The sequence below is a fragment of the Elaeis guineensis genome, chromosome 7, assembly GCF_000442705.2.
Source record: "Elaeis guineensis isolate ETL-2024a chromosome 7, EG11, whole genome shotgun sequence".
Classification (NCBI taxonomy): Eukaryota; Viridiplantae; Streptophyta; class Magnoliopsida; order Arecales; family Arecaceae; genus Elaeis; species Elaeis guineensis.
In genome coordinates, this window is record NC_025999.2 from 13,072,908 (window position 1) to 13,100,296 (window position 27,389).

Sequence of the window (27,389 nt, forward strand, 5' to 3'; positions counted from 1 at the left end):
CGGAGGGATACTTATACCCATATCCTTCGTGAGCTACTCTTGACAGCAGAGTGCTCTATAATAGATCACGTTCAATGATGATGTACTCTTACATCTCATCTGCATGCCATACCAGTGTCTCCACACTATTTAGTTATGAGGACAACCAGCACATATGGCATACAACTACCTACACTTGATATCGCTATTATCCTAGTAATAGCGTATCATTTGGTTGCGAACGAATTTAAGGATTATGCTAATAAATCCTTCTTTATCGATCAAAGTAATCCTAAGGACTTCATCACAACATAAAAGTTTTTTAGAAGATGTTATCTTGTGATAAAAAAGGCTAAATAACTTTTATTATTGATCAATTCATATATATTTATAATTAGCACAATCATCAAATGATTAGCTTTAGGATACAATTTTTAACAATAGGTTCTTAACCAATTATTTCACCAAATAATTTCTACTAGTTAATTTTGCCGCAGAATCCTAATAGTAGGCTTTGACCTCCACTGAAAGATCTGATTAGGTCCAACCATTAACATGATCATACTCAGAAATCTAACCACAAATGATCAGGCCCAATTTTGGTCGGTCATCCTGATCACCCATAAGTGAGACTCGACTGAGTCATCATATTATGAATGATAATTCTAATAGCAGATAAGCACCAGATCTTTGGGTCATCCAATGATCATCTAACTATTAGATCCATTATCACCCAACTTAATGGGAGGCTATGATCTAGTTATCTCCATAACTATTTTATTTTTAAAGATCTAATAATTTTAAAAGATTTAATTAAATCTTTTAGAAGATATCAATCGACCTGTAAGTCATAAATCCTCTCACTGACTTCATCAAGTCATAAAAAGGATAAATAACCAGCTGGTCCCATCGGTATGTCGTAAATCCTTCCACTGACTTCATCAAGTCATAAGAAGGATTAGAAACAAGTCATTTTAGGGCACCTAAATCAATCATACTGATTAACCTTAACGACATGGGTGAACTTGAGTCACCTAATGACCTAATCAGTCCAATGACTTGGGCTCAAGCTTTGAACTACAATCAAGGTCCATATGGTTTAATCAAAGATATGGACTGGACCTTCTATAACTATTGTGTTTGATCTAGAGTACCCTTGATCTAATCTAAATCAACTATCGATTAGATTAGATCAACTATCTTTTTAGTCCATTAAGTCTTTCATTTTTAACCTTAGGACTAATCTGATTAAAAGGACCTGATTTGAGCTAACCCATGCCTAATGTTTTATGCAATGTCATTAGATCTTTAATCACAATTCTAGATCTAAAATATATTTTTTAATTCTTAATTAAGTATAGCATTAACATGAGTTAAGATTATTAATTAAAATCATTTTAATTTTGTAAAATAATTTTAGATTATTCTTATGCAAAAATTTTTATTCTGAAAACTAAGTCGGTGCACCCCTGAATTAAGTTGGCTCACTTCAATGGGTCGACTAAGTTTGATACTTGATCGACTAACTGATCATGAATAATATCCATTACTATTCGGCTTGAGACAACTGGATTGGGTCAGTTAGTACAGAACCGACTAAACTAAAAGATTGGGTCGACTCAGTTCAAAATTGAGTCGGATCAGTAGGTGTGCCAACACGTATCATATAGCTTCAGATCTAAAAATTCTTACATAAACTGAAATAAAATCAATCATAAACGAACCTTTAGATCATATCTAAATATTTTATGATTTTAAATTTTATTTTTTATGATTAAAATAATTTTAATCATATAGATTAGATGTTTTAATTTTCATACAACTTAAGCTTTGTGTCACATATAACAAATCCTAAGATTTCAATACCTAGGATTTTGTAGAAAGGTAAGTTCTTTCTTTTATTTTCTTCTTCATAGGATTAAATCACATGGCACCCCTACATGCCATAAGAGCATCCTATCAAATAGGAAAAGAGAGTCTTTAAACCCTTTTTGCTCCTATGACCAAATGGCCTGGTGATCAATCCAATCCAAGTATTTGCTAATTGGAACATCTAATCTACTCATATATCATATATGCAAAAATTTAGATCTAATCTAAATTATATCATATCTAATTTTTATATTGAATTATATCTAAGATTAGATCATAATACATCCTATACATTACTAAATCTAAATTTCAACTCTACATGCATATATGTTCATGTCATAACAAACTTTCGCTCTGATATTGGTTAAAAGAAGCATGGTGGTTTCATGCATGTATTTTTTTAAATTTTATAGAAAAATATATATAGATTAAATAATTTAATCTAAAATATATACATAGATCAAATCTAAAACTACTATATATGATCTATGATATGAACTAATATGCATATATGTAAATCTGAAATCTAAAATTCAGCAAATATAGATCTTATCCATATTATATTTAGATCATATCTAAATATGAATTGAGTTCAAAACTCGATACCTGAGCATAGATAGCAGATCACCATATCTAAAATCTATGATAGTTGATCCTTTATGATGCTCAGCAACTGCACACGCATCCGACCTCTACAGATATCCACATGAAGTCTTTATACTGATCGATCTCTTCGAGAGTGCTATCTCATAAAGACACCTTTTGTTGACTGATCTAAAAAGAATATGAAAAAGATGAAGAATAAGGAGATCTTCTTTTTTTCTTTCTGGATCCACGTATCTGATCTCTACAATTGAGATCAAGAGAAGAATCTTTTCTTCTCAATTCTTTCATGTGTAAGAGAGAACTTTTCTTTCTTTCACATCTTTAAGAAATTTTTTTTTTCTAATTTTATATGATAAAAATTAAATCTAATCTAATTTTTTATACAAAAACTAATATGGATTCTTATACCCTAAAAAAATCAAAAAGAAAGACCTAAAAGAAGAACCGTTCTTCTCTTTTCTTCTCCCTTTTTCTTCTTGATCTAGAGTCCTAGGAAATCCCAAACACCTAACCAGATTCTTTTAATATTTTTTTTCTAAATTTTTATATTAAAAATTAGATGTAATCTAATTTATATGTTAAAAAAATTTAAAAAAATCCAAGAGAAGAACTTCTTCTCTAAGGCTGCGCACTAGAAGAAGACCTTTCTTCTTCCTTTTCTTTCTCATTGGGATGAACCTTTCTTCCCTATTTTTCTACTGTGAAACTAGCAAGAGGGCTACTCTTTGATGCCTTAGAATCAGTGGTAAACTCTCACAAAAATCTCTTCAAAAGGGGTTGGAGAAGAGGCTTGATGTGAAAGAGTACGGGGTGTCCAACCCTTGGATGCCCCATCCTAAAATGTAGGCGACAAGGGAGAGAAGGGGGCACCATATTTCTTCATGAAAGAGAGGGGAGGCATGGCTCTTCTTTGGGTTTGGATATATCATGGCAAAAGGAGTGGGGCATGGAGAATAAATAGGCACATGGGGTTGGGAAGATAGTTAGACAAGTTTGGTTGAGTCCTAGTCCAAATAGGACTTTTGATTCTTGATCAAACTCTAACTAATTCTTGGACTCAATCCTAACCAACTTAGGATTTAGTTATTGTTGGGAATAGTGTCCCAAAGCCAATCATCAGTCTGTTGACGGTTGTGCTCATTGTTGTAATTGTACATAAATTATAAATAAATAAAAATTATTTTGGTATTTTTCATCACAAAATGTTTCATCTTCTAATGAACTCCTATGTTGTGGTGAAGTCCTTAGGACTATTTAGACTCGACAAAGAAGGATTTATCGTTTAGTCCTTAAATCTGTTCGCGACCAAATGATACGTTGTTACCAAGGATGACAACGTTTATCAAGCATAGATCGTTGTGTGCCATATAGGTTGGTTGTCCTCTTAATCAATGAGTGTGGAGACACTGGTATGGCATACAGGTGAGATATAAGGGTACATCTACACTGAACGTGACCGACTCCAGAGCTATTTCTGCTATCAAGATTTGCTCCGATGGAATATGGGTATAAGAATCCCTCCGACCTGAGACCGCCATGGTGACTTGCAAGCAACTCACTACACTTAGGCACTGGACTACCTGAATTTCTAATTCAGTGACGGAAGGCTGTTGGGTGTAGTCAAGTACTTGACTTGTCAGTGCGTGTGTCAAGATGGGATTGACCACTCTAATTTAGGAGCTGTGTATAGTCATGTTTCAATTTAGCAAAACCATGGCCAGGGTAGTCCTTGTGAGGAGTTACAGGACTGTTTGAGTTGAGCACGATTCGGATGATCTGATCAGGGTTGACAGTTTAACCCTGAGTCATCCTAAACACAGAGGTCAAAATGATGAATTATATAGTAACCATATTCATGTAGGTTCTGAGTGTTGCGATTGTGATTTTTTGACCTATCCAATCATCGGGTACCATTGCTAGATGGTCACTTCGATTAGTACAGGAATTGGCTCCTATGCTACCGGCTTAGGTTCGAACCTGCGGGGTCACACACATTAGAGGTTCTTATCTGATCTGATGGCTGGTATAGAATCCTACATGTTTGAAACTCAGTGATCGAGAATTAGGATTCTCTGATCACGAGTTCCACACATTATGGGTACCGGGGTCAAGAGTCCCACTGGTTGGGACTTTTCGATCAGGGTTACATATCGATGAATTCTGATGCCCGATTGCCCATCGGATTTGGACTCAGTATTTATGAGAGGTTTAATTAGTGATTTGATCACTAATTAACTCAATTTGATTGAGTAATTATTTTTAGATCAAGTCTAATTGAATTGGATTCAGTTGGGTTTGACCCGATTAGGTTAAGAGTTGACCTAATCATCAAGATGGTTTGGTCCCTGATTTGATCAGGGATTGGGCTTAGTCAATTCCTTATTTGATTAGGATTTTATTGAGCTTAATTAAGCCTAATTAAGTTGGATTTAAATTAATCTAATTGGACCTAACTTATTTGGTTCAATTAGGTTGGTTTAAATAATGAAACCACCTTGACCCAATCTCCATGTGCCACCTCACTTCCATTGCACCCATTTGAATTCATGAGAAGGAACTTCTCATGAATTATTTCCTCATGCCAAGCCCTCTCCACGCCCCACTTTAATGTGCCAAATGAATGGATAAGGATGATTGGTTGGCCATTCAAATTCAAAATAAAGTTTGAATTTGAATGGGCAATCAATCTTTGTGCCTTATCCCTTTTTTTACGCTCCATTTATTACATGAGAAAATATTTCTCATGAAATCACTCCATGCACAATTTAAGCCTCTTCTCACGCCTTTAGTGGATAAGGGATGAGTTGGTGTCCATTTGAATTCAAAAATTGATTTGAATTCAAATGTGCAATTACTCATCCTTATCTTTTCCTTTGGATAAGATGTTTGACGTTGTTATAAAAGGAGGAGAAGAGTGGGGTGTGTGTAAGAAGATTTTTGGAGAAAAATTCTGGGGCGTGAGGAAGTCTTGTGCGTGAGAAGAAAGTCCATATCCTTCCAAGAGAAAAAGAAAGAAAAGAAAGAAAAGTGGGTGCAAGGTTTCTGGTGAGTTTCCTAGAGTTTTAACCTGGGGTTCGGGAAGTGAGAAAGTGAGCTACGAGTGTCGTGAGCCCACAAAATCTCAAGGAGATCTTCAATATCCTCTCAAGCATATCTGTTGATGATCCAGAGCATCCAAAGAATCGACAGACATCGATCGAAGGAGTTCGATCAGCATCGGCTGTCAAAAGGGCTCTACAACGAGCTAGCACTCGTGAGGAGTCGATCAGACTGGGAGTTTCATGTGGATGATCTGCAGAGATCAGACATACTGTATGGCTGCATCATGATGATCAGACTCTTCCGATGGTGATCAGATTACGGCGATCTACTATCCGTACAAAGGTATTGTGTTCTGAACACATTATAGTAAAGTATTTACTGTTTGAATTTGAATTTCAAATTTAAATGAATGCATGCTATATATCATATTTAGATCCTAGTGTAGAGTAATTTTTTATTAATTAATTAGATTAATTAATAATTTTCACTGTAAAATAATGATTTTGAAAAAGTTTTAAAATTACCATTTTACCCCTGCACTAAATTTTTCCACAGTTATAATAAACTAACTAATTAGGTCCTAACCTAATTAAAAAATTAATTAGGTTCTAATCCAATGAGAAAATTAGTTAGATTAAACTCCATCAATCCAAGAATTTATTCTTCTCATCTTATTGGATATCAGGAAAGCTTTTGATCAATAGGACTTGATCCAATCAAGCTTATTATCCAATAAGATTTGATCTAATCAAACTTAAATCAAATTAAATTGAATCTTTTTCAAATAAATCTGATTTGCATCCCTAAGATCAATTAAAGCAAACCCTATTATCCATTAGGGCTTGTTGGGTATAAAATACCCACAGTCGGAACCCTCAGCGGAATCGACATCAGTGCAGCTCCGCCCGGACTCCTACGGGAGCCGGGCTCCACCGCCGACAGCAAGTGCAGCTCCACCCGGACTCCTACGGGAGCCGGGCTCCACCGCCGATAGCAAGTGCAGCTCCGCCCGGACTCCTACGGGAGCCGGGCTCCACCGCCATCAGCAAGTGCAGCTCCGCCCGGACTCCTACGGGAGCCGGGCTCCACCGACGACATCAGTGCAGCTCCGCCCGGACTCCTACGGGAGTCGGGCTCCACCGACGACATCAGTGCAGCTCCGCCCGGACTCTTACGGGAGCCGGGCTCCACCGTCAATAGCAAGTGCAGCTCCACCCGGACTCCTACGGGAGCCGGGCTCCACCGCCGACAGCAAGTGCAGCTCCGCCCAGACTCCTACGGGAGCCGGGCTCCACCGCCGACAGCAAGTGCAGCTCCACCCGGACTCCTACGGGAGCCGGGCTCCACCGCCCACAGCGAGTGCAGCTTCGCCCGGACTTTTACGGGAGCCAGGCTCCACCGCCATCAGCAAGTGTAGCTCCGCCCGGACTCCTACGAGAGCCGGGCTCCACCCACAACTTTAGCACCGAGGGGGTTCCGCCCGGACTCCCCCGGGAGTCGGGCTCCGCTCACGACCCCTACCGCCAGGAGGACCTCACCCAGACCTCAACAGAAACCGGGCTCCACCCGTTGCCGAAATTCAATTGACAGATCCACGCTCCCTGACAGGCCGCAGTAACCATAGCCGCCCTGCTCCACTTCCTGTGGCGGACTCCGCACAGCTCCATTATCCCCTGGCAGGCCACAGTGACGGCCACGAACCTGCTCCACCTCCTGCAACGGATACCATGCGATTCTCCTGTCCGCTGACAACGGACGCTGCTCCACCCCTCATAACAGATTCCACGTGGCGGGTCGAGGTGATGACCACGTGTCCCCTCCGTTATCTTTCGCAATCAATTCCCCTGACCATGGGCGGCCCACTACCAGGCGGTTACAAACATCGCCATCAATTCGTTGCCTCCTCCGCCTATAAAAGGGGGATCCAGATACGTTATTCTTTAAGCTCCTTTTCCTTATCTCAAAACTCTGCTAAATTCTCCGTTCGAGCACTCCATTCTTGTTGAGGCAGAGAACTGACTTGAGCGTCGGAGGGTCTTGCCGGAGCAACCCCACCTCCGGTTTAGACTTCCCTTGCAGGTCCCGGCGGCGACCGCGGCTCCCCCGACTCCAGCTTCTCCGGCGCAAGCGGATTTTTGCACCAACAGGATTGGCGCTAGAGGAAGGGGCTGTGTCTTCACAGCACCCTTGTTCTTGAAGGAGTGTTCAACGAAGCTGCCTCCGACCGTCTCTCCGTCATCCACTCCTAATCCTCCCCCGCGAGATCGACACCCGATGCCTCCACGCAGGGCGTCCACCCGGCGGTCCACGACCTCCGCGGCCAGATCTCAGGCTCCGGCCTCCCCTCCCGTTTCTCAGCCAGCTCCTCCTCCCCCTCCGGCGACGGCGGTCGGCGTGGAGCAGTTTGACTTGCTGGCGCAGCGGGTCAAAAGCCTCGTCGAGGCCGTACAGGCAATGCAGCAGCAGCCACCGCAGGCGTCGGCGCATCCGGAGGGGGCATCTCCGGAATGCCAGAACCCGGCGGTGGGGCGGGCCACCTGGGCCAGCCGCCCCGTCCTTCCCGGGAAGGCAAATCCGAGGGTAGAGAGCCCCCAATCGGACCACGACTCTACCCCTGGGAGATCCCTGCCCCCGTTCTGCCAAAGGACCCTCGAGACTCGAAGTCGAGAGGATTTCCTGGACCAGAGGCTCCAGGAGATGAACCGGCGGATCGAAGAGCTCCGCCACGCGCCTCCCGCATATGGTGAGGATATTTGCACTGACCCTCCCTTCTCCCAAATGATTATGCTGGAACCGATCCCGCCGAATTTCAAGCTCCCCCAGTTTGAAAGCTACAACGGGACGTCAGACCCGGTGGACCATCTGGAGGCCTTCCGAACGATGATGCTGCTTCATGGTGCTCCCGACGCCATCTTGTGCCGGGCTTTTCCGTCTACTTTGAAGGGAGCAGCAAGGAACTGGTACTCGGCTCTAAAGCCGGGTACCATATTCTCCTTCGATCAAATGAGCCACCAATTCGTGGCCCATTTTGTCAGCAGCCGGCGTCCCCGGAAAGGTTCGGAGTCCCTCATCAACATCAAGCAGAGGGAAGGGGAGTCCATCCGGGCCTACGTCAACCGCTTCAACATCGCGACGCTGGAGGTCCGGAACTTGGACCAGTCAGTCGCCATGGCCGCCCTGAAAGGTGGCCTTCAGAAGAACGATCTCTTGTACTCCCTGGAGAAGAAGTACCCCAGAGATTTTGCTGATCTGCTGGCTCGGGCTGAAGGATACGCCCGAGCGGAAGAGGCCTTCAAAATGAAGGATGAAGAGACTGCGAGGGAGCGTCAGGTGGGAGATTCTAGTAAGCCCGCAGTCGAGAAGAGGCCAAAGGAAGCCCGGCCTCGCTCCCGATCCCCTCCTGGACATAAGCGCGCCCATACTCCCCCCAGGGCGCATAGGCAAAGAAGCCCGGACAACAGGTTTCGGCGGGGTTCCCCGCCAGGGAAGTTCCACAACTACGCCCCCCTCAACGCCTCGAAGGCCTAGGTGCTAATGGAGGTCAGGGAGCAGCTCCCTAGGCCAGAGAGGATGCGCACGCACCCCGGAAAGCGCAACCCCAACAAGTTCTGCCTCTACCACTGCGACCACGGCCATGACACCGAAGAATGCATCCAGCTCCAGGACGAGATCGAGGAGCTCATCCGGCGAGGTCGACTCGACAGGTTCATCCGCCGCAGGCCTGAGGGTAGGGGAGACCGGCCAAGAGCCCTCCCACCGCCCGAACCGCAGAAATGGGAGGAGCAGCCCGGGGACCGGCCTCCTATCGGGACCATCGACTCCATCGCCGGAGGGCCTCAAGGAGGAGCGGGAGAACTGTAAATGTATCACTTACTATTTCATTTTGAATCTACTCTTCTTTCTAGCTAACGTGCCCCTCCTACTTAACCTGGATGTATTATGACTGAATATGACCCCTCCAAAAACAATGGCCATGTCGGGAACAGGAGGAGGACCTCGTCCTGACATGAGCAAAGTCAAAGGCCCGGTTCTTTTAGACCGGATGGGGGGAGAGGCCTTACAATGCCCTAATGTGCCCCCACAGCCCTGTTAGGGACAGGAGGAGAACCTCGCCCTAACTTGAGCAAAGTCAAAGGCCCGGTTCTTTTAGACCGGATGGGGGGAGAGGCCTTACAACGCCCTAATGTGCCCCCACAGCCCTGTTAGGGACAGGAGGAGAACCTCGTCCTAACTTGAGCAAAGTCAAAGGCCCGGTTCTTTTAGACCGGATGGGGGGAGAGGCCTTACAACGCCCTAATGTGCCCCCACAGTCCTGTTAGGGACAGGAGGAGAACCTCGCCCTAACTTGAGCAAAGTCGAAGGCCTGGTTCTTTTAGACCGGATGGGGAGAGAGGCCTTACAATGCCCTAATGTGCCCCCACAGTCCTGTTAGGGACAGGAGGAGAACCTCGCCCTAACTTGAGCAAAGTCAAAGGCCCGGTTCTTTTAGACTAGATGGGGGGAGAGGCCTTGCAACGCCCTAATGTGCCCCCACAGCCCTGTCAGGAACAGGAGGAGAACCTCGTCCTGACATGAGCAAAATGGAAGGCCCGGACTCCTACGGGAGCCGAATCCCTACGCCAAAGGAGACTTCACCCGGACTCCTGCGGGAGCCGGGTTCTGCCGCCAAAGGAGACTTCACCCGGACTCCTACGGGAGCCGGGTTCCGCCGCCAAGGAGACTTCACCCGGACTCCTACGGGAGCCGGGTCCCTACGCCAAAGGAGACTTCACCCGGACTCCTACGGGAGCCGGGTTCCGCCGCCAAAGAAGGTTTCACCCGGACTCCTACGGGAGCCGGGTCCCTACGCCAAAGGAGACTTCACCCGGACTCCTACGGGAGCCGGGTTTCATCGCCAAAGAAGGTTTCACCCGGACTCCTATGGGAGCCGGGTCCCTACGCCAAAGGAGACTTCACCCGGACTCCTACGGGAGCCGGGTCCCTACGCCAAAGGAGACTTCACCTGGACTCCTACGGGAGCCGGGTTCCACCGCCAAAGAAGGTTTCACCCGGACTCCTACGGGAGCCGGGTCCCGCCGCAAAGAAGGCTTCACCCGGACTCCTACGGGAGCCGGGTCCCGCCGCAAAGAGGACTTCACCCGGACTCCTACGGGAGCCAGGTCCCGCCGCAAAGAGGACTTCACCCAGACTCCTACGGGAGCCGGGTCCCGCCGTAAAGAAGGCTTCACCCGGACTCCTACAGGAGCCGGGTCCCATCGCAAAGAAGGTTTCACCCGGACTCCTACGGAAGTCGGATTCCTACGACAAGGAAGACTTCGCCCGGACTCCCACGGAAGCTGGGCTCCGTCAGCCACTCCTGCAGCAGGGGTTAATAATGGCGGCGAAACCCGGCCACACGACAAGGACGGATGAAAGGGAAGAGCCCCCCCCCGCGACGACAAGTCGAACGACAGGAGAAGGTCAACAGACAACAACATCATGTTATGCGTGGATGAGGTAACGCAAAGCTCTTTTTTCCATTTCCCATATGCATACTACAAGGCCAGGACGGCCAGGGAAAGAAGAGCAAAACGACAAAAAAAAAAAAGGGGGGTGATTACATGAAGATAAAAGAACTCTAAGGAGGCCCTGCTCCCTCCGACCTAGGGTTATCACTCCCATCCCTCGACCAGGACTGCCTCAGGCTCTCCACTGCTTCTTCTAGTTCTTCCTTCTTCCGCAGCGTATCCTGGAGCGCCTGACGAAGTCGTCGACTTTCAGCCTCCGCTTCTCGACGCTGCTTCCACAGAACTTCGGACTCCACCTCTGCGTCCGCGACGGCCCTCCGCTCAAGCGCCAGTTGGATGCCCACTTGTTGAAGCTCGGCTGTCTTCTCCCCAAGGGAGACAGAAATCCCCTCGACAGTGCCCCTCAGGGCTAGGAGCTCTTCGGCATCTTGGGCGTTGGCAAGCTGCACCCTAGTAACCAACTGCCTCTGGAGACGAACGACCTCGTCCGCCGCTTGACGGAATCTCTCTTTGTACTCTTCTACCTGCCGGTGCCAGTTGGCCCGCTACACATCGTGGCTCATCTCAGCATCCTGAAGCTGCTTCTGGAGGTCGGAGACCTTTTATGACCATATCTGCTCATCCTGCACCGTGAGCCAGGATGAGTTCCCTTCCAGCTGGCCGATCCTCCTCTTCGCAGCTGACAGCTCCACCTTAAGGGCGCTGATCCTGGCTTCCTGAGCCCAAGTTCGGTCGCTGGCGCTCTTCGTGCATTCCTCGAGCTCCCTTGTGAAGTTCGCCTTCCTCCGGCTGTAGTCCATGATTGCCTTCACTTGGAGACTCCTGAAGTGGGCGGCCTCAGCGGCGGCCTCAGAATAGCATTTTTTCGACTTGCGGAGCTCGTCCTCCGACTTTTTCAACTTCTTCGTCAGGTGGAGGACCTCCTTTTTTAGCCGTTGGATAGCTGACTTCAGCGGGACCCCCAGGGGCAAGGGGAGTGCTTCGGCAGGACACTGCCATCGGAAGAAGCAAACGTCAAAGACCAACTCATTACAAGAAGAAAGGCAGAAAAGAAGGAGCAGGGGGGAGGGAAGGCCATCCACAATAAGAAGTTCGACTTTATTGATTAATTTTGAAGACAAGCAGAAAGGAAATATGGCGACAAAGGAAAGATACAAGATCGGAGGTCTCAGACCTCAGGGGCAGGGGGTGGAGAGCTCGGTGCGGGGGGTGCGACTGCGGTAGCGGCGGACGAAGGGGCGGCCTCATCGTCAGACTCCTCCAAAAAGCCGAGATCAAGGTCGGGGTATCTACTGGCCACCCTCTCCCGGCAGAGCTCGAACCCCTTGGTAAACGCCTCCAGGCCAAACTGGACGTTCAGCTCCCTCATCTCTGCAGAGGCCTTGAACTCCTCCACCGCAAGGGTCCTGGCCTCCGAGACCAGAACCGAAGTTTGCTCGGCCAGATGGGCGACCTCGGCCTCCGCCTTCCTCGCCGACTCCTCCAAGCTTCGTCTCTCCTCCTCCCGGGCTCGTCTTTCCTCTTCCCGGTCTTGTCTCTCTCTCTCCAGGGCCTCCCGGAGGGCGGCCACCTCGGCCGTCTTCGCTTGAAGACGAGCAACCTCATCTTGGCAGCGCTCCTCCGCCCGAAGAAGGTCCCTTCTCATGCGGCCCGACGTCTCGACATAGGCGAAGAGCTGGTGCCCGATCTGCAAGGACAGATAGAGAATTACAACAAAGACCAAGCAACTGTGCAAATAAAAATCCGCTTACCTCAAGAAAGGACCCCAAAGTGTCCCAGGCCCGCTGCTCGGGATCGGCGCGGTCGATCCTCTCCACGATGTCGGACAGAATGCAACCATCGAGTAGCCGTCGGATCAGAGCCTTGTCGTTGAAGGGGTTCTCCGATCCCTCCTCGGAGCAGACGGACTCGTCTACAGTGGCTCGGTGGCTGCTCGCCCTGCGGGCCACCGATTTCCTCCTCCTCCCCGCGGCGGGCGCCTCAGTGGGGCGAACCTCCGGAACAGGGACCCCAGTCGGCGGGCTCCTTGAGGAGGCCCGGGGGGCCGCTGGCTCGGCATCCGAAGGAATGTCGATGGCCGGGGTCACCTGGACGGGCACGGCCAAGCTCGTCTCCTCCACCCTGGCCCTCTTCGCCGAACCGGAGGTCGTCGCGCCCTTCCTCTTCTGAGCTCTCATAGCCTTGGCGAGCATCCGCGTGGCTTCGGCGTCCATTGCTAAAAAAAAAAAAAAAAAAAAAACACACAGTAGGAAAAGAAAAGAAGAAAGAGAAAGCGGCACCGATCAGTCCAGATTCAAAAAAAAAAAAAAAAAAAGAAGAGAAAAAAGAGAAAAAAGAAGAGAGAAGAAGAAGACAAGAAAAGGAAAGATATATACTTGCTGGATCCTGAGGGCTCAGGCCGATGTTGAAAAGAAGCTGCTCCCTCAGAAGGTTAGGAAGGGAAGGAGCGGGATAACTCAGAAGCTTTTGGGCAGCCTGGAGGTCGTCCTCTCCCAGGCTGGGAGCCCGACGGACGGAATCCCTCAAGGACCCCCAAGGGGGCAGACCTAGTTCTAGGGTCGGGCAGTAGACAAAGAGAAATTTCCCCTTCCAGTTGTGAATCGAAGAAGGGGCGCCCTTCAGCAACCCCTTCTTACAGAACTGGGGGGAGAAGTACCACCAGTCCTTCGCGGAAGGATGGCATTTGAAGGTGTAGAAATGCCTGAACAAGGAGAGGGATGGCTGGACCTCGGCTATATGGCAGAGAGAGAGAAACTCCATCAGAAACCTAAAGGAATTCGGGACGACGGAAGCGAGAGAAATGTCTAAGAAACGAAAAAAGGCGGCAACAAAGGCAGGAAGCGGAAGCCGGAGTCCGGCACGGAATGCCTCCTGGTACAAACAAAAGCGACCAGGAGGAGGAGCGCTGGCCCGGTCAGAGGGGCCAGGAAGCTCCAGGTCATACTCCGAAGGAATCCCGTACCGAGCCCTTATCAGGAGGAGTTCGTCCGGAGTCGACGAACATGGAATGGCGCCCGGTGCGAAAACCAGGCGAGGCCCCGCCCCGAACGCGGGTTCGTCCGCAGAGATGGGGGCCTGGGGGTTCGAAGCAGAAGAACTCCCAGAACTTACGGGGGCAGAAGAGTCGGAAGATATTTTTTTTTTTTTTTGGGGGGAAAAACCTAAAGGGCCCTAGAAAGGCAGACCGAGAAGGGAACGAGACGCCGAAGGTCAACTCAGAAGAAGACACAAAAGAAATGAAAAGAGGAGAAGCCCCTAGGCGGTAAGAAGAAGAAGGTTGGCACTAACCTATCTTGCTCCGAGGACCTGGGGAGCGAGAAACGGAAGGCGCCCACGGCTCGAGAGGGCGTTCGCTAGAACAGACTCTCGGGGAGAGGACAGACGCCAGCAAGAAATCAGAAATGGAGTGGGACGCCTGAAGGGGGGAGGACGGGTTTAAATAGACCCTGGGATCCGGCGCCATAATGATCTCGAATCCCCCCAGGCCAGTCCGCATCCGATGCGTGTCCCACTCCCCGCGGCAGACGGCTAAAGGCGGCTGGCGGTTGGCAGAATCATAATTGCACCGTACCTAGGCCAGCGTACCTGCGGGGTCTTCGAAGCGTCCCCTCATACCGTCCCAATTCGAAAAGACTCCGGCACGCGCTCATTAATGCCAAAATATCTGGGAGCGGCAGGGCGCGGGATTCGAAGGGATGGTTCCGGCTGTACCTCTGTGTACTTCCTTCGTTTGAAATTCAAACTCGGATGTAGGGGGCCTGGTGTTGGGTATAAAATACCCACAGTCGGAACCCTCAGTGAAATCGACATCAGTGCAGCTCCGCCCGAACTCCAACGGGAGCCGGGCTCCACCGCCGACAGCAAGTGCAGCTCCACCCGGACTCCTACGGGAGTCGGGCTCCACCGCCGACAGCAAGTGCAGCTCCGCCCGGACTCCTACGGGAGCCGGGCTCCACCGCCATCAGCAAGTGCAGCTCCGCCCGGACTCCTACGGGAGCCGGGCTCCACCGACGACATCAGTGCAGCTCCGCCCAGACTCCTACGGGAGCCGGGCTCCACCGCCGACAGCAAGTGCAGCTCCACCCGGACTCCTACGGGAGCCGGGCTCCACCACCGACAGCAAGTGCAGCTCCGCCCGGACTCCTACGGGAGCCGGGCTCCACCGCCGACAGCAAGTGCAGCTCCACCCGGACTCCTACGGGAGCCGGGCTCCACCGCCCACAGCGAGTGCAGCTCCGCCCGGACTCCTACGGGAGCTGGGCTCCACCGCCATCAGCAAGTGCAGCTCCGCCCGGACTCCTACGAGAGCCGGGCTCCACCCACAACTTCAGCACCGAGGGGGTTCCGCCCGGACTCCCCCGGGAGTCGGGCTCCGCTCACGACCCCTACCGCCAGGAGGACCTCACCCAGACCTCAACAGAAACCGGGCTCCACCCGTTGCCGAGCTTCAATTGACAGATCCACGCTCCCTGACAGGCCGCAGTAACCATAGCCGCCCTGCTCCACTTCCTGTGGCGGACTCTGCACAGCTCCATTATCCCCTGGCAGGCCACAGTGACGGCCACGAACCTGCTCCACCTCCTGCAACGGATACCATGCGATTCTCCTGTCCGCTGACAACGGACGCTGCTCCACCCCTCATAACAGATTCCACGTGGCGGGTCGAGGTGATGACCACGTGTCCCCTCCATTATCTTTCGCAATCAATTCCCCTGACCATGGGCGGCCCACTACCAGGCGGTTACAAACATCGCCATCAATTCGTTGCCTCCTCCGCCTATAAAAGGGGGATCCAGATACGTTATTCTTTAAGCTCCTTTTCCTTATCTCAAAACTCTGCTAAATTCTCCGTTCGAGCACTCCATTCTTGTTGAGGCAGAGAACTGACTTGAGCGTTGGAGGGTCTTGCCGGAGCAACCCCACCTCCGGTTTAGACTTCCCTTGCAGGTCCCGACGGCGATCGCGGCTCCCCCGACTCCAGCTTCTCCGGCGCAAGCGGATTTTTGCACCAACAGGGCTTATTCCAATCAATTGAAACTAAATCTAATTGAATCCAATTCAATTTGATTTGATCTAATCCCTATTGCTCAATCAAATTGAGCTAATTAATAATCAAATTATTAGTTAATTATTTTTTTAATTTATTAATCATTAGTAAATAATTTATTGCAATCTTTGCATAGAATTAATTATTAATCATATTGATAATTAAATCCTTCAATGATTCATAATCGTTGATCAGTCATTTGATCAGATAGGTACTTCTGTGTATATGACCCCATAGGTTCGAACCTAAACAGTTAGCATAAGAATAATTTTTATACTAATCGATATAACCATCTAGCAATGGGACCCAATATTCGAATAGACTGAATGTATGCTTAGCAACACTCAAGAATTTATATGGATATAATTACCGTATAATTCATCCCTTTAACTCTCGATGCTCAAGGATAACTTAGTGGTCCACATTATGTCTCAACCTCAAAAATGTCTATGACTTTTCACTAGAACTACTTTGGTCAGAGTTTTGCTAAATTGAAACATAGTGATGCATCATCTCTAATTTTATTTAGAGAGCGATCAATCTCATTTTGACTCATACTCAGACTTCACAACTACTTGACTATATCCAAAAATCTTTCATCATCAAATTAGAAATTCAGATAGTCCGGCACTAAAGTATAGTGAGTTGTTTACAAGTCACCGAGGTAGCCTTAAGTCAGAGAGATATTTATATCCATATCCCATCAGAGCAACCCTTGATAGCGGAGTATTTTGGAGTTGGTCATATTTAGTGAAATGTGCTCCTACATTTCACCCGTATGCCATACCCGTGTCTCTATATGTCTTGGTTAAGAGGATAATCAACTAATATGACACACAATGACCTATACTTGATACAATTATCATCTTTGTAACAATTATATTGTTTGATCACGAGCAGAATTTAAAAACTATATGATAAATCTTTCTTTATCATTTTGTAAGTAGCTCTAAAGACTTCATCATAACACACGAGTTCTATTTAGGAAGATGTATTCCTTATGATAAATTTATCAGATAATTTTTATCAATTTATAATTCATACACATACATGAAGCATAAGGACATAGTTTCCAACAATCTTATATATGACAGACGATGGAATTTGATGAGTTTTTTATAGCCTCTATCTTGTCAGAACTCATGATAAAAAAATTGAATCGTGTAACTATACCTAGAGGTTCATCCTTCCCTTCTACTAGATTGCCACTATATGCTGGTAGGTGTCATTGGTGGATTGTAGAATCAATAAAAATTATTTTGATGATTAATAATTCTCGATTGGAGAGTTAAAATTATTTCAATCTATTAAAAAATATTTCAATGATAGTTTAATAGAGATCAAATTATTTTTTACTATCAGACAGAATAAAATCTATGGGATCATACATAAAAAAGGTTATGATTAATCAGACTATTGAATCATGATTTTGAGTCATAAATCATAAGTGGTCTTAATTATCAATTTGATTGATGATTGGACTTAAATATAAAAATTATATTGAGAACTTACTAAGAGTTAGTAAGTTATAGGAGGACTAAAATATAATTATTATATATTATTTAATTTGATCAACTATTAGGATTGGATCTTAATCAAATTAAATTAGATTTAATTTGATTAGTTTTGATTTGAGTTTGACTCAAATTAGGTTTCATTAATCTAATGGGATTGGATCTAATGAACACTTAACCCAAACCTATCTAGATTAGGTTTGACCTAATCATTACCCATGTTTGATTTGGATTAGGTCTTAGTTAATTTAAATTTGATTTAATTTGATTAGATCTAATTTTAATTTGATTTGGATTAGATTTCATTAATTTAATGGGATTGGACCTAACCCAATCTAAATAGGAATCCAATCTTGATTTGGATTTAGACCTACACCTTGACCTAATCAAATAAGGAACTTAGCCATATGTCCCCATGCCTCTTAAGCCCTCACACCCCTATTTTCTAGGCATGGAAGTGTTACACAGTGAGAAAGGGAGGCATGAAAAAAATATTTCTCCATTGCTGAAAGTATTTTGGAGAAGGTTGAAAGTGTGGTTCTTGATAAAAAATCCCTGGCACAAGTCCATCATTATGTGCTACTTCATAATGACATAATACCTTAGTATATATTGATTTATTTCATTTTCATCATATAATATTCCTAATTAATGAATTAATTTTTTTTTGTAGTAATTTTTTGGTTGCTCAAAGATGAGCAAACCACAGCATTCGACCTAACCAAAGGATTAAGCAATGATGATTGATCAAGTTATTTTCTGAATGACTTTTTAAACAGATTAGTCATCTATACGAGGGAAAGGATTAATTTTGGAGCATATTTATAAGCATCAAATAATACATTAATAATTTTATCATGATTTTTAGATACCAATGATGATGGAGAGTAACTATTCAGAGGAATTAATTACCATTGCTCAAGGTCCTAACAATATTGTGAATAGATATAATAGTTTCATCATTAATAGATTTAAATTTCATACAAAAAAATATGAAAAATTTAGAAAAATTCAGAATAGTGGCATCATGGTGGAAGTAGGTTGGAAGACTTATTATAGTATACTTACGAATATTTTTAAGTTAGATTATTATGAAAAATTTAAAGTTATATTATTTTGATGTAACTGGAAGGATATACACTCATCAAGGGGCTTAAAACAAGATATGAATAGATTTACACTTATAAATTTTTCAAGACTGATACATACTGATGTGCTATTAAAGAATAATCCATTTATTTTCTCATCTCAAGCTCATCAAGTTTTTTTATATAAGACTCAAAAGATAAGGAATGAGCTGTTGTGGTAAGAAGGACACCTAAGACTTATATGATATGGGAAAAAGATTAGAAGTAGAGGATGACAAGACTTATTTGCAGTCTATGCCTTATGATTTTACATCGACTGATGATTTAAATATAACAAGCTTGGTTAATTAGGATGTGTTGGTGCAAAAATCTGCTTGCGCCGGAGAAGCTGGAGTCGGGGAAGTCGCGGTCGCCGCCGGGACCTGCAAAGGAAGTTTAAATCGGAGGTGGGGTTGCTCCGGCAAGACCCTCCGACGCTCAAGTCAGTTCTCTGCCTCAACAAGAATGGAGTGCTCGAACGGAGAATTTAGCAGAGTTTCAAGATAAGAAATGAGCTTATAGAATAACGTATCTGGGTCCCCCTTTTATAGGCGGAGGAAGCAACGGATTGATGGCGACGTTTGTAACCGTCTAGTAGTGGACTGCCCAGGGTCAAGCGGAGTTTGCTGCAAAGTGTAGTGGAACGGACCCATGGCTATCGCTGGGGCGTGCCACGTGGAGTCTGCCGCATGAAGTGGGGCGGCGTTTGTCGTCGTGACTTGCCAGTGGATGGGAGAATCGCGCAGTATCCGTTGCAGGAGGTGGAGCAGGATCGTGGCCGTTTATCGTGGTTGGTCAGGTAGTAATGGAGCCGCATGGGATCCGTTATAGAGAGTGGAGCAGTGCTGCGATCGTTACTGCGGCCTGTCAGGGAGTGGTGGAGCTGCGCGGAATCTGCCGCAGGAAATGTAGCAGAATCGTGGCTGTGATTGTGGCCTGGGAGTGCAGATCTGTCGGTTGAAGTTTGGTAGTGGTCGGAGTCCGGCCACCGTAGAGGTCCGGACGAAGACTGTCTGCAGCCGTTGGAATCGAGGACGGAGCCCGGCTCCCACAGGAGTCTGGGTGGAGCTGTCCTGCAATCAAGGTTAAAGGCGAAGTCTGGCTCCCGTCGGAGTCCGGACAAGGCTTACCAGCAGTTAACGTTGAGGACGGAGCCCGGCTCCCGTAGGAGTCCGGGTGGAGTCTGCTCGCTGCTGAAGTTATCAGTGGAGTCCGGCTCCCGTAGGAGTCCGGACGCAGTCTGTCTTGCAGCCGTTGGAGTCGAGGACGAAGCTCGGCTCCCGTAGGAGTCCGGGAGAAGTTTTTCTGCAATCAAGGTTAAAGGCGAAGTCCGGCTCCCGTCGGAGTCCGGACAAGGCTTACCAGCAGTTAACGTTGAGGATGGAGCCCGGCTCCCGTAGGAGTCCGGACGGAGTTGTCCTCGCTGCTGAAGTTATCGGCGGAGTCCGGCTCCCGTAGGAGTCCGGACGCAGTCTGTCTTGCAGCCGTTGGAGTCGAGGACGAAGCTCGGCTCCCGTAGGAGTCCGGGCGAAGTTTTTCTGCAATCAAGGTTAAAGGCGAAGTCCGACTCCCGTAGGAGTCCGGACGGGGCTTACCAGCAGTTGACGCTGAGGACAGAGCCCGGCTTCCGTAGGAGTCTGGGCGGAGCTGTCCTGTAGTCGATGTCGGCGGCGGAGCCCGGCTCCCGTAGGAGTCCGGGCGGAGTCTGCTTGCGGCTGAAGTTGTTGGCGTCGAGGATGAAGCCCGGCTCCCATAAGAGTCCGGGCGAAGTCTCCCTGCAATTAAAGTCAGAGGGGAGGTCCGGCTCCCGTAGGAGTCCAGACGAGGCCTACCAGCGGTTGATGCTGAGGACAGAGCCCGGCTCCCGTAGGAGTCCGGGTGGAGCTATCCTGTAGTCGATGTCGGCGGCGGAGCCCGGCTCCCGTAGGAGTCCGGGCGGAGTCTGCTTGCGGCTGAAGTTGTTGGCGTCGAGGATGAAGCCCGGCTCCCATAAGAGTCCGGGCGAAGTCTCCCTGCAATTAAAGTCAAAGGGGAGGTCCGGCTCCCGTAGGAGTCCGGACGAGGCCTACCAATGGTTGATGCTGAGGACGGAGCCCGACTCCCGTAGGAGTCTGGGTGGAGCTGTCTTGTAGTCGATGTCGGCGGCGGAGCCCGGCTCCCGTAGGAGTCCGGGCGGAGTCTGCTTGCGGCTGAAGCTGTTGGAGTTCTTGGTGACGGAGCCCGGCTCCCGTAGGAGTCTGGGCGAAGTTGTCGTGTAGTCGATTCCACTGAGGACTTCGGCTGTGGGTATTTTATACCCAACACCAGTCCCCCTACTTTCGAGTTTGAACTTCAAACGAAGGAAGTACAGAGAGAGAGATGGGCACAGCCGAAACCGTCCCTTCGAATCCTGCGCACTGCCGCCTCCGGATATTTTGGCATTAAATGTGCGCATGCCGGAGTCTTTTCGAATTGGAGCGGTACGAGGGGATGCTTCGAAATTTTTGCAGGTACACTGGCCTAGGTACGGTGCAATTATGATCCTGCCAACTGTCAGCCACTTTTAGCCGTCTGTCAGGGGGAGTGGGACACGTGTCGGATGCGGACTGGTCTGGGGGATTCGCGATCATCATGGCGTCGGATCCCAGGGTCTATTTAAACCCGTCCCCCCACCTTTAGGCGTCCTACTCCGTTCCTGAGTTTTTGCTGGTGTCTGTCTTCTCTTCGAGAGCCCTGCTTTAGTGGGCGTCTTCTCGAGCCGTAGGCGCCTCCCATTTTTCGTCCCTCAGGTCCCTCAGAGTAATATAGGTTAGTGCCAACCTTCCTCTCACCGCTAAGGGCTTCTTTTCTCATCATTACTTTTGTGCATCCCTCCAAGTCAGTCTTCGGCCTCTCGTTCTCCTTTCGGTCCATCTTTTTAGGGTCCTTTAGATCCCCCCTTCGAAATTACTCAAAATGTTCTCTGGCTCTTCTACTCCCAGCAGTTCCGAGAGTTCTTCTACTTCAAACCCCCAGGTCCCTGTCTCTGTGGACGAACCCGTGCCTGGGGCTGGGCTTCGCCCGATTTTCGCACCGGACGTTATTCCATGTTCCTCGACTTCGGAGGAACTCCTTCTGATAAGGGTTCAGTATGGAGTTCCTTCAGAGTACGACCTGGAGCTACCTGGCCCCTCTGACCGGGCCAGCACTCCGCCTCCCGGTCGCTTTTGTTTGTATCAGGAAGCGTTCCGTGCCGGACTCCGGCTTCCGCTTCCTTCCTTTGTCGCTGCCCTCTTCCGCTTCTTGGACATCTCTCTCGCTTCCGTAGCCCCGAATTCCTTTAGATTTTTGATAGGGTTTCTCTCTCTCTGCCACGTAGTCGAGGTTCAGCCGTCTCTTTCCTTGTTTAGGTATTTTTATACCTTCAAACGCCATCCTTCGGCGAAGGACTGGTGGTACTTCTCCCCCAGTTCGGTAAGAAGGGGTTGCTGAACCACTACAGGACAGCTCCACCCGGACTCCTACGGGAGCCGGGCTCCACCGCCGACATCGACTACAGGACAGCTCCACCCAGACTCCTACGGGAGCCGGGCTCCGTCCTCAGCATCAACCGCTGGTAGGCCTCGTCCGAACTCCTACGGGAGCCAGACCTCCCCTCTGACTTTAATTGCAGGGAGACTTCGCCCGGACTCTTATGGGAGCCGGGCTTCATCCTCGACGCCAACAACTTCAGCCACAAGCAGACTTCGCCCGGACTCCTACGGGAGCCGGACTCCACCGCCGACATCGACTACAGGACAGCTCCGCCCGGACTCCTACGGAAGCCGGGCTCCGTCCTCAGCGTCAACTGCTGGTAAGCCCCGTCCGGACTCCTACGGGAGCCGAACTTCGCCTTTAACCTTGATTGCAGGAAAACTTCGCCCGGACTCCTACGGGAGCCGAGCTTCCTCCTCGACTCCAACGGCTGCAAGACAGACTGCGTCCGGACTCCTACGGGAGCCGGACTCCACCGATAACTTCAGCAGCGAGGACAACTCCACCCGGACTCCTATGGGAGCTGGGCTCCATCCTCAACGTTAACTGCTGGTAAGCCTTGTCCGGACTCCGATAGGAGCCGGACTTCACCTTTAACCTTGATTGCAGGAAAACTTCGCCTGGACTCCTACGGGAGCCGAGCTTCGTCCTCGACTCCAACGGCTGCAAGACAGACTGCGTCCGGACTCCTACGGGAGCCAGACTCCCCCGATAACTTCAGCAGCGAGCAGACTCCGCCCGGACTCCTATGGGAGCCGGGCTCCGTCCTCAACGTTAACTGCTGGTAAGCCTTGTCCGGACTCCGACGGGAGCCGGACATCGCCTTTAACCTTGATTGCAGGACAGCTCCACCCGGACTCCTGTGGGAGCCGGGCTCCGTCCTCGATTCCAATGGCTGCAGACAGTCTTCGTCCGGACCTCTACGGTGGCCGGACTCCGACCACTGCCGAACTTCAGCCGACAGATCTGCACTCCCAGGCCACAATCACGGCCACGATTCTGCTACACTTCCTACGGCGGATTCCGCGCAGCTCCACCACTCCCTGACAGGCCGCAGTAACGATCGCAGCACTGCTCCACTCCCTATAACGGATCCCACACGGCTCCATTACTACCTGACCAGCCACGATAAACGGCCACGATCCTGCTCCACCTCCTGCAACGGATACTGCACGATTCTCCCATCCACTAGCAAGTCACGACGACAAACGCCGCCCCACTTCACGCGGCAGACTCCACGTGGCACGCCCCAGCGATAGCCACGGGTCCGTTCCACTACACTTCGCAGCAAACTCCGCCTGACCCTGGGCAGTCCACTGCCAGACGGTTACAAACATCGCCATCAATCCGTTGCTTCCTCCGTCTATAAAAGGGGGACCCAGATACGTTATTCTATAAGCTCATTTCTTATCTCAAAACTCTGCTAAATTCTCCGTTCGAGCACTCCATTCTTGTTGAGGCAGAGAACTGACTTGAACGTCGGAGGGTCTTGCCGGAGCAACCCCACCTCCGGTTTAGACTTCTTTTGCAGATCCCGGCGGCGACCGCGACTTCTCCGACTCCAGCTTCTCCGGCGCAAGCAGATTTTTGCACCAATAGGATGGATATTGAAAGAGAAAATATTGATTGATTTTTAATTAATAAAAGATTTAAGATATATACATTTATTATATTATCATGTTCATTTCATAGATCTTGCTTCTTATTAGCAATTTAATCAGTATTATATTTATCATTTCATAATTTATGTTAATTGATTTTTGTATCTGTTTGTGAATGTTGGTGACATCATGTCTTGACACAGGTGATTCGATGATATAAAGTTACATACTTCCTAGGGTGGATTATCCTTTGATTAGTCCAAATAGTCGAGGCAACTGTGGTAGTTTGAGGCCAGTCCTTCATCATTTGCATAGCATTCTGATGTTGGTCGTTCTTTATCCATGCAACAGCCCGAGTCATAGCAGGATCCTCCTGCTATGGAGGATCTTATTATGGATGAGATACATATCCTGGATATTTTAATAGAAGAATAATATATTCATCACTATTAAGATTTAAGTACTAATTTTTGTTGATTGATTCTTAATATTAATTTTCATTTTGTTTTTATTGTAGATGCATTCATGAGAGCATAGATTAGACATGGATCCACATGGGCTAGAGATATTTGGCATTTAGTTGAGGGTGAGAGGTTCATCATTTGATGCAATCAAATGGGGTAGCTCATCAACAAGGTGACTAGATTATTAATGAGCTTCTTTGGTACTATTGCACGAAAGGGTCAACTTTGTCCTTTGAATTATCCTAGATGGAATAATATGCTTTATGCATATAAGGTTCAGATTGTACGATTAGTAAAGATAAAAAAATAACTTAATAATTTATGTTAATTTGTTTATACTTAATTAATTATGTTGTTTAATATTTGAATATCCTTCATTGCTTTGTTGTAGAGTAACTTTATACTCCTTCCAAATAGCAATGAATGGGTGCTGAAGTCCCTTAATCAAAAATGGAAAGAATTTAAGGTAATGCTAAAGAGGACTACAAGAGAGAGGATTTGGCAGAGGATGATGTTGCTCGTATCTATCTTCTTAATGTAGATCCTCATCAATGAAGGAAGCCTGTCTATTATTGGTTCTCTGAGAAGGGACAAGTAATTGTATGCATTCATCATATATCTTATGTTATATTAATTACTAGTGTATATAATTTAGATATATATAAGATATATTGCACTGCTTATTTTATTTTGTAGACATATTTTGATATTGATAGAGTTGCACAAGCAGCTCAATCTATTCCTCATACATCAGGATTTAAGATCTATGCATGATGCAGACAAGAATATGTATGCTTTTTTTCAAAATATTTGGCATATTACAAACCTTTTTAGACTAATTTGATGTATATACGATCCTCATGCTTCATATTAAAACTACGTATCATGTATCATATATCATGATATGTATAAGTTTTATTGAAACTCTTATAGCTTGTCAATTCAAATTTATGGATTATATATTTTATAAAATTTATGTTTTTTGTAAATGGATGACCATGAGAGGGAGCCTGGTTAGGTGGAGTTTTACATAACGACTCATGTTCATCGAGATGATCATTTTGTTACTTACGACTCGAGAGATATATTTGTATGTATTTATAATCATTCAATGCAATGATTTATAATTTTATTTTTAATTATAAAATTAATATATTTTTTTCTTAAATATAGGAGAGAGTTTCATCTCTTGTTGTAAAGCATATTAGTGAGCCCTCGACATCTATGGAGGCCAGTCGTGTTGAGGCTCAAGTGATGATAGAGCTGTTGGGATCGAACCGCTATGGTCAAGTGAGGGGTTATAGAGTTGGAGTTGCCTCCATTCAGTTATCTGACAAACGTAGATACACTTAGGATGCTAGAGAGAAGCTCTAGCATATAGATATTTCTATGCTCGAGGCTTGGATGGAGGCATGAATTGAGTAGCAGGTGGAGGCATGGGTGGAGGCACGGATTGAGGAGCAGTTGGAGGGCTAGATAGAGGCATGGGTGTGGGTGTAGGCATAGGTGCAAGTGTAGGTGCAGGCACTAGTGGAGGCGCAGGTGGAAGCGATAAGGCAAAACTATGACACTGTAATATCCATCATGAAGACTTAGATTGATCATTTGACATTCATGTTATAGATATTTGTGGACTCTTCTAGAATACATGTATTATTATATTTATTTTTATTCGTATACTTAATTATTTAATTTGCATTATGATTTTCGTATTCTCAACACTGAAGTTTTTATATATTTGTTGTAGTTTCCTGATAGTTCCAGTAGTCATGGAATTACTGATGGTCATGATTCTATGAATGACTAATACCCTGATGCCTCTATATTTCTTTTAAGTTTTATAGATTTTTTTTGATGCCTTCTCTTTAGTTGTGGATTGTAATTTATGAACATGATGGATAGCGTAATCATGACTTTATTGTGTGATATGGAATGTTATTATGACTTTATATTGGTGTTGGAATTTTGTTATAATTGGACAAATTTATGTATTGATTGCGATGTTATATAGTTTTTATTATGTTTATGTTGGTGTTTGAATTCTTGTATAAATGTGTATGCATGTATGTTTGTTTGCATACCCATATTCTTTACGACATGTTGATTCTTTATCTTGTTTATTTTTGTGTTTGTTTGCATGGACTTGGTTTTGAAGTTACTATTATCTTTCTCCTTGTAAGGTCTTGATAAGTTATATAGAGAATGCAGTAACCACTCAAACACGACCAAGGGAGGTAGTTGCGCCAGGTTGCACCCCTCCAACTCCCATTTATTTACCAAAAAAACCATTCAAACATGACAAAAAGATCTCAAGAAATATTTTTTCACCTGCAGAAGTTCTTGCTTCGCCAAAGTTTTTGGTTAATCTATTTATTTTAGTGGCCTTTTCCCTTTGTCTTTGAAATTCACTTTCTACTTATTTTGAATTTTTCAAGATCTGATTTTGCTGTCAAACTGTCAAGAATTCATAAGAGGAACTTTGGGAAAATGCTATCCTGGAAGGTATAGATGTAAGGACAAGAAATGCAATGGCTTCTTGCTTCTTGAGTCAGGTTAGTCCAACAATGACCTATCTAAACTGTGTTAACTAATGAAATGTCTTCTTTATTCAAAATTTCATTTTAATGCTTTATGTCAAATGTTTCACTGAGTACTTTATGCAGAAAAAATGGTTTTCGATGCCAGCAATGTGTACGGAACAAAAACAACACGTCCATTTTTGCATTTGATAATCTATATTTTTATATTTGTATACTTCACAGTTGAAATAGACAATCTCTTTTCCTCTCTGTTGGAAATTTATTGTTGTTTGTCTATTGATGCAAATCTATTCATAAGTGCTTTTTGATACTTGTGCAGATCTTGATGGAGCTAAAAGACTGAAGAAGTGCCTTAACATATTGTATATCTTTAGGCTGTTCCTCATTATTGTGTCTTCATAAGATTTGTGCAGTGTGGGTGCAACTGTTTATCACAATTGTATATGTGATACATCTCCCTTCTGTTATATGTTGCGTCGAATATCCTACATCCTTCCCAAATTTTATTATATGTTGCCAACTAGTTCTTTATCATCTGCCTAGTTAAAAGGAAGACTAGAAGGTGGACAGCCGTATACTCCAGCATGTTTCACGTATC

General features: G+C 46.7%; 1 pseudogene; it reads left to right on the forward strand.

The window, feature by feature from the left end:
* The window catches only part of LOC140859268 (uncharacterized), a 90,224-nt pseudogene extending 64,166 nt beyond the window's left edge, over window positions 1-26,058 (forward strand).
* The last annotated feature ends 1,331 nt before the right edge of the window (window positions 26,059-27,389 follow it).